The sequence below is a fragment of the Phoca vitulina genome, unplaced genomic scaffold (assembly GCF_004348235.1).
Source record: "Phoca vitulina isolate PV1807 unplaced genomic scaffold, GSC_HSeal_1.0 scaffold903, whole genome shotgun sequence".
NCBI classification, from domain to species: domain Eukaryota; kingdom Metazoa; phylum Chordata; class Mammalia; order Carnivora; family Phocidae; genus Phoca; species Phoca vitulina.
The window spans coordinates 3,056-11,964 of record NW_022590590.1 but is presented as its reverse complement, the minus strand read 5'-3'; the positions used below and the strand labels follow the sequence as shown (position 1 = coordinate 11,964).

The 8,909-nt window shown below is 36.7% G+C and overlaps 1 pseudogene; it reads left to right on the top strand.

The window, feature by feature from the left end:
* The first annotated feature begins 6,982 nt into the window (after positions 1-6,982).
* LOC116629438 lies at positions 6,983-8,566 on the top strand (annotated as a pseudogene).
* The last annotated feature ends 343 nt before the right edge of the window (positions 8,567-8,909 follow it).

The following is an 8,909-nucleotide window of genomic DNA, read 5'->3' as shown; positions in this document are numbered from 1 at the left end:
TGATTCATTGTTTGTGCATAACACCCAGTGCTCCATGCAGAACGTGCCCTCCTCAATACCCATCACCAGGCTAACCCATCCTCCCACCCCCCTCCCCTCTAGAACCCTCAGTTTGTTTTTCAGAGTCCATCGTCTCTCATGGTTCTTCTCCCCCTCCGATTTCCCCCCTTCATTCTTCCCCTCCTGCTACATTCTTCTTCTTCTTTTTTTCTTTCTTAACATATATTGCATTATTTGTTTCAGAGGTACAGATCTGAGATTCAACAGTCTTGCACAATTCACAGCGCTTACCAGAACACATACCCTCCCCAGTGTCCATCACCCAGTCACCCCATCCCTCCCACCACACCCCCCACTCCAGCAACCCTCAGTTTGTTTCCTGAGATTAAGAATTCCTCATATCAGTGAGGTCATATGATACATGTCTTTCTCTGTTTGACTTATTTCGCTCAGCATAATACCCTCCAGTTCCATCCACGTCGTTGCAAATGGCAAGATCTTATTCCTTTTGATGGCTGCATAATATTCCATTGTATATATATACCACATCTTCTTTATCCATTCATCTGTTGATGGACATCTTGGCTCTTTCCACAGTTTGGCTATTGTGGACATTGCTGCTATAAACATTGGGGTGCACGTAGCCTTTCGGGTCCCTACTTTTGTATCTTTGGGGTAAATACCCAGTAGTGCAATTGCTGGATCATATGGTAGCTCTATTTTCAACTTTTTGAGGAACCTCCATACTGTTTTCCAGAGTGGCTGCACCAGCTTGCATTCCCACCAACAGTGTAGGAGGGTTCCCCTTTCTCCGCATCCCCATCAACATCTGTCATTTCCTGACTTGTTAATTTTAGCCATTCTGACTGGTGTGAGGTGATATCTCATTGAGGTTTTGATTTGGATTTCCCTGATGCCGAGCGATATTGAACACTTTTTCATGTGTCTGTTGGCCATTTGGATGTCTTCTTTGGAAAAATGTCTGTTCATGTCTTCTGCCCATTTCTTGATTGGATTTTTTGTTCTTTTGGTGTTGAGTTTGATGAGTTCTTTATAGATTTTGGATACTAGCCCTTTATCTGATATGTCGTTTGCAAATATCTTCTCCCATTCTGTCAGTTGCCAAGAACAGCTTTTTAAAATGGTGCTGGGACACCTGGCTATCCACATGCAAAATAATGAATGGATCCTTGTTCCATACACAAAAATTAATCCAAAATGCATCAAAAACCTAAATGTGAGAGCTAAAAGTGTAAGACTTTTTGAAGGAAACAGATGTGAGTTTTCTTGCCCTTAGATTAGGCAATAGTTTCTTAACTATGACACCAAAAGCATAAACAACCAAAGGAAAAAATAAATTGGACTTCATCAGAATGAGAAACTTTTGTGCATCAAAAGACACTATCAAGAAAGTGAAAAAATAATCCATGGAATAAGAGAAAGTATTTGTAATTATATATCTGAAAGGGGCCTACAATTCAGAATATATAAAGAACTATTACAACTCAATGATAAAAAGACAATCCAATTTTTTAAAATAGGCAAAGGATTTGAATAGACATAACTCCAAAGATATTCAAATGGTCAATAAGCATGTGAAAAGATCTTTAACATCATTAGTCATTAGAGAAATGCAAATCTAAACCACCATGAGATACCACATTACACCCACTAGGATGGCTATTTAAAAAAGAAAAAAGAAAAAGAAAAACAAGTCTTGGTAAAGATGTAGATAAATTGGAACCCTCATACATTGCTGGTGGGAATGTAAAATGGTACAGCCACTGTGGAAATAGTTTGGCAGTTCCTCAAAAAGCTAAAAATGGGTTGCCATATGAATTCCACTTTTAGGTGTATAACCAAGAGACATGAAAACACACATTCACACAAAAACTTATAAAGGAATTTTCACAGAAACATAATTCACAATGGTCAAAAAGTAGAAACAACCTAAATGTCCATTAATGAAATGTGTTATGTCTATACAAGGGAATATTTTTTAACCATAAAAAAGAATGAAGTACTGATACATGGTAAAACTTGGATGAATCTTGAAAACTTATGCTAAGTGAGAGAAACCAGACACAAAAGGTTATACATTGTACAGTTCCATTTATATGGAGTGTTCAGTATAGGCAACTCCATAGAGATGAAAAGTTGACTAGTAGTGTCAGGGGTTGGGGGAAGGAGGAAATGGGGAGTGATTATTTGTGGGCACAGAGTTTCTTTTTAGGGTGATGAAATGTTCTGGCATTAGAGGTGATGATGACACAACCTTGTGAATATGCTAATAACCACTGAATCATACACTTTAAGATAGTGAATTTTGTGTTACATGAAATTTTATGTTCTATGAATTATAGCTCCATTTAAAAAATAGGTAACAGGCAGGCCGGCTTCTCCCTCTCCCACTCCCCCTGCTTGTGTTCCTGCTCTCGCTATCTCTCGCTCTGTCAAATAAATAAAAATAAAAAGTCTTAAAAAAAATAATAAAATAAAAAATAGGTAAAAGGCAATCCAGAATTCTTATTTCTTCTGGAGTGAGCTTTGGTGGTTTGTGCATTCAAGCATTTTCTCTATTTCATCGAAGTAGTCAAATTCATTGGCCAAAGTTTGTTTATAATATTCGTATTTGTCAATTTTATTGGTATTTTTAAAGAATCAGCTTTTGAACTCTCTTTCCCTCCCACATCACCCTCTACTTTTTTTTTAAGATTTTATTTATTTGTTAGAGAGAGAGAGAGCAGAGTGAGAGAGCACAAGCAAGGGGAGTGACAGAGGGTCAGAGAGAGAAGCAGAGGGAGAAGCAGACTCCCAGCTGAGCAGGGAGCCCAATGTGGGGCTCGATCCCAGGACTTTGAGATCATGACCTGAGCCAAGGGCAGATGTTTAACCAACTGAGTCGCCCAGGAGCCTCTTTCTACTTTTCAAAATTTCTCCCATTCTTGTTATTTTTCTCTTTGTTACTTTTAATTTTCTCTTCTTTTTCTATCTTCTTGAAGTAAAACTTAATATATTGACTTAAAACCTTTCTTCTTTTTCCAGTACAATCATTTAATGCTACAAATTTCCCTCTAAGCACTGCTTGAGATGCGCCCCATGCATCTTAAAATGTTTTGTTTTCATTTTCAACCAATACAAAATATCTTCTGATTTCCCTTGTGATTTCTTATATGGTCCATTGCTTATTTAAGGATATGTTATTTACAATTACCAAATATTGGGGACTTTTCCAGATACCCTTCTGTTGTTGGTTTCAAATTTATTTCTGTTGTGTTCAGAGAACATGCTCTGCTTGAGTCCAATCTTCTTGATTCTGTTTTATGATCCAGAATATGCTGCTTCTTAGTAAGTGTTCCACAAGCACCCGAGAAGAATGTACATCCTGCTGTTGTTGAGTGGAGTGTTCCATATATGTCAATTAGGTCAACTTGATTGATAGTGTTGTTAACTTCTTTTCTGTTCTTACTGATTTTTTGTGTGTGTACTTGTTCTGTCAATTACTGAGAGAGGAATGTTGAAATTTCCAACTATGCCGATTTATCTATTTCTTTTTTTAGTTCTATAAGTTTTTGTTTCATACATTTTGAACCTCTATGCTCAGTGCATACATATTTAGGATTATAATGACTTTTTGATTAATTGACCTATTTATCATGATGAAATGTCTCTCTTTATCTTTGGTAATATTCTTTGTTCTGAAGTTTATTTTGTATGATTTAATCACTCTAGATTTCTTTGGATTAAGGTTTGAATTGTATATATTTGTTCATCTTTTTAGTTTTAACCTGTGTCTTCATATATAAAATAGGCTTTTTATAGGTGATGTATAGTTGTCTTTTGTCTTTTTACCCTATCTTAAAAGTTCTGCCTTTTAACTGGAATGTTTAGATCATTTTATATTCAATGTAATTATATATATTACTGGTTTATACTCACCATCCTGCTATTTGTTTCTCATTTGTCTTATGGTTCTTTGTTGTTTTCATTCCCTTTTATTAGATTTGGGGGGTTTTTGCTTTATTTTTTCTTTGTTGCTCTAGAGTCTGCATTATACATGTTTAATTTATTACAGTCTACCTTCAAGCAATATTATACCACTTCATATATACTGTAAAAACCTTACAATATCTACTTCCATTTCTCTTCCCCCATCCTTTGTAGATTGTCACCATACATGTTACTTCTACATATGTTTTATTTTTATTTATTATTGTTTTAGAGAGGGCGGGGGAGACGGGCAGAGAGAGAGGGAGAGAAAGAATCTTAAGCAGGCTCCGTGCCCAGCATGGAGCCCCATGCGAGGCTTGATCTCACTATCCTGAGATCATGGTCTGAGATGAAATCAAGAGCCAGATGGTTAACAAACTGAGCCAGCTAGACATCCCATTTCTACATATGTTTTGAACCTTGAATACATTATTATTATTTTATCTTGGAATAGTCAATTATAGGCCCACAGAAAGAGTAACAGGGACCAGGTTTACCCTCCCCCTCAACACAATAATTTTTTTAAAAAACAGACCCAGTATAAGAAGCAATATTTTACTTATTTATTTATTAGCATTAGTGTATGTATTTATCTTTTATTGAGGTAAAATTCACATATCACAGAATTAGCCATCATAAAATGTACAATTCAGTGGCATTTAGTGTGTGCACAATGTTGTGTAACTACCACTTCTCTCTAGTTTCTAGTTTCCATACTTTATCATAAGCACCTGAAACTAATATAACACTGTATGTTAATTATATTGGAATTAAAAAAGTAAAAATTAAAAAAAAAATTAATTATGCTAAGAAAGAAGCCAGACGCTAAAGGTCATATAATTGAATGATTCCTTTATATGCTATATCCAGAATTGGCAAATCCACAGAGACAGAAAGCATATTAGTTACCAGGGGATGAGGGGAGGGGGCTGTGATCATTTAAATGTGTGGGCATTTATGGTCTTTGTGATGAAGAAGAAGCACTTTCAGAGACACTAGACATCAAGCAATAAAGGAGAATAATCTCTGAGAAATGAAATGAACCAAGCCAGCCCTGCAATTGCTGTGGCTTATTGCCTTGCAAGAGTTCTCAGGCCATGGCCCAGGAAGGGGGAAGTCCAGGTAGAGCCTAGTGGATTCCTTGAATGGAGGAGACAAAGCCAAGCAATCAGTGAGATGAAGGCAGCTAGGATTCTCAAGTCAGAACAGCAAAGAGAAAAATGTTGTACAGAGAGAGAACCCTGGAGATCCACAGAGGGGGCCCCTTACATATTCAGAAAGTCCTGATCAGTGCATGTATGCATGCATATTTCACAATATGAAAAGACTAGAGAACAATGCCCAAAGTCACACAGAGCCAGAGATAGTGCCTCTTCCCATGTGCCAGACTGGAAAAACAGATAATTCATGAATAGAATACCCAGGAAGCTCTTAACTTAGTAATAGGGAATAATTAGCCTTCATCTGAATGCTGCTCCAGATCTGCCTAGCAAATCATAAAAGCAAGATTCAAAAGGATCGAACTCTTTCCAAGTAATTTAGCTGCATAATCTCAGAAAAAAAAATAACATTATTGGAATATAAAAGTATCCAGGACCTTAACACTTAACTTAAAATTCATAATGTCTGGGATCCCACCAAACATTACTAGGTAGGAAAAAAAAAAGATTACTAGGCATAGACAAAAGCAGGAAAACACAATCCATATTGAAGAGAGTAATCAACTAACTGAAACAGACCTAGAAATGACAACAGATGCTAGGATTAGCAGACAAGGACATTAAAACAGCTATTATAACTATATCCCATATGTTCAAAAAGTTAAGTGAAACATGAATGATAGTTTTTTAAAAAAACTGAACATCTAGAATTGAAAACTACAGTGTCTGCGATGAAAAAAAAATCTCTGTCTGAGATGAGATTAATGACAGATTAGGCACAGTAGAAGAAATAATAGTGAATTTGAAAGCATAGCAATAGAAACTATCCAAAATGAAAACTATAAAAAATGGCAAGAGTGTCATTGAACCGTGGGACCTCAAGCAGCCTAATATATAAGTAATTGGAAACCACAAAGGAGAGGAGAAATGGGGTAGAGGGAACAGAAAAAATATTTGAAGATATAATACCCAAAAAACGTCAAATGTGCTGAAAAATATTGAATCACAAATCCAAGAAACCAAATGAATTCCAAGAATAAGAAACATAAAGAAAATGAAAACAAGGCATATCTTAATCAAATTGCTCAAAATTGATGATAAAGAGGACATCTTAAAAATGGCCAGAGGGAAAAAAACACTTTACATACAGAGGAAAAAAGACAAAGGTAATATTGTAGATCCCTCACCAGGATACTGAAAGCAAAAAGATACTGGAATACAACTTTTAAATTGCTGCAAAAAATTGTCAACTTAGAATTCTGTGCCCAGTGAAAATATCTTTTAAAAATGAAAACAAGGGGCACCTGGGTGGCTCAGTCGTTAAGCGTCTGCCTTCAGCTCGGGTCATGATCCCAGGGTCCTGGGATCGAGCCCTGCACTGGGGCTCCTGCTCCGCGGGAAGCCTGCTTCTCCCTCTCCCACTCCCCCTGCTTGTGTTCCCTCTCTCGCTGTGTCTCTCTCTGTCAAATAAATAAATTTAAAAAAATCTTAAAAAAAAAAATGAAAACAAAATCAAGATGTTTACAGACACCCAAAATGGTCTAAACACCCTAATTGAATGGCAGAAATCATCAATCTGAATAAAAAAGCAAACCCAGTTATATGCTGCCTATAAGAAATGCACCTTAACTATAAAGAAATAATTAGGTTAAAAGTAAAAGGATGGAAAAAGATATAACTTGCTAATATGAAACAAAAGAAAGCTGGAGTGGCTATTTTAATATAAGACGAAGAAAATTTCAGAGTAAAAAGAAAACCCTCTCTGTACTATCTTCTCAGTTTTTCTGTAAAAATAAAATCTAATTAAAAAAAAAAAGGACAGCATTTTTGACATGACAGCATGTTTGACAGCATTTGATAACATATTGGAATTTGTGGATGCTGCTAAAGCAGTACTTGGGAAGTTTATAACAATAAATGCCCATGTCGGAAAGGATAAAGTTCTCAAGTTCATAAATTCTTCTCCTTTAAAAAAAAACAACAACTAGAAAAAGAAGAGCAAGTAAACCCCAAAGTAGGGAAAAAAAAGAAAACAATAAAGATCAAAGTGTAAATTAATGAAACAGAGAACAGAAAAAGAATAGAAAAACTTGATGAAACCCAAAGTGTTTCTTTTGAACCAATGAAATTGCTAGATTCTAGCAAGACTAATTGGAAAAAAACATAATATATAAATGACCAATATCAGTAACCAGAGAGGTGATATCACTACAAATTATAACACATGAAAAGGATAGTAAAGGAATGTTATTTTTTTTTTAAGGATTTTATTTATTTATTTGAGAGAGAGCGAGAGAGCACAAGCAGGGAGAGTGGCAGCGGGAGAGGGAGAAGCAGGCTCCCCGCTGGGTAGGGAGCCCAATGCTCGATCCCAGGGGCTCGATCCCAGGACTCCAGGATCATGACCTGAGCCAAAGGCAGACGCTTAACCAACTGCGCCACCCAGGCACCCCAAGGAATGTTATTTTTAAAAACAACTTTATGACAATAAATTCAACAACTTAGATGAAATGGATAAATTCCTTCAAAGACACAAATCAGCAAAGCTCACTCAAGAAGAAGTTGATATCCTGAATTACCTTGTATCTATGAAAGAAATTGAATTTTTCCCCATAAAGATAATTCCAGGACCAGCTCTTTTTTGTGGTACCTCAGAGGTGTAGGCTGCTTCAGGATAAAGCTGAACATCTCTTTCCCAGTACTGGCTGACAGAAATTTATTGAAGTGGACAATGAATGCAAACTTCATACTTTTTATGAGAAGCATATGGTCACAGAAGTTGCTGCTAATGCTCTGGGTGAAGAATGGGAGAGTTACATGGTCCAAATCAGCGGCAGCAATGACAAACAAGGCTTTCCTATTAAGCAGGGAGACTTGACCCATGGCCATGTCCATCTGCTACTGAGGAAGGGACATTCCTGCTACAGATCAAGGAGGACTGGAGAAAGAAAGTGCAAATCTGTTCAGGGTTTCATTGTGGATGCCAGCCTCGGTGTTCTCAACTTGGTCATTGTAAGAAAAGGGGAGAAAGATATTCCTGGACTCACTGATACTACTGTGCCTTGTCACCTGGGGCCCCAAAGAGCTAGCAGAGTCTGCAAACTTTCTAATCTCTCCAAAGAGAAGATGTGTGCCAGTATGTTGTGAGAAAGTCCCTAAACAGAGAAAGAAACCTAGAACCAAAGTGCCCAAGATTCAGCATCTTGTTACTCCATGTGTCCTCCAACACAAACTTGGGTATTTCTTTGAAGAAACAGTGTACTAAGAAAAATCAGGAAGAGGCTGCAGAATATGTGAAACTTTTGGCCAAGAGAATAAAGGAGGCCAAAGAAAAACACCAGGGACAGATTGCCAAGAGACGGAGGCTGTCCTCCCTGAGAGCTTCTACCTCTAAGTCTGAATCTAGTAAAAAATGAGATTTTCTAAGAGTAACAAATAAATAAGATCTGATTAAAAAAAAAAAAGATAACCACAGGCCCAGATGGCTTCACTGGTAAATTCTACAAGGCATTTACCGACAAAATAATACCAATTCTACAGAAACCATTCCACAAAATAGAGGAGGGAGCACTTCTCAATTCCTTTTATGAGGCAAGCATTACCCTGATACCAAAATCAAAGACATTATAATAAAGAAAACCTATAGTCCAATATCCCCACATCAATAAAATCAAAATACCTTAACAAAATATTATTGAAATTAATCTAGCAATATATGAGAAAGGTAGTACACCGTGACTAGTGGAGTTTATCCCAAAA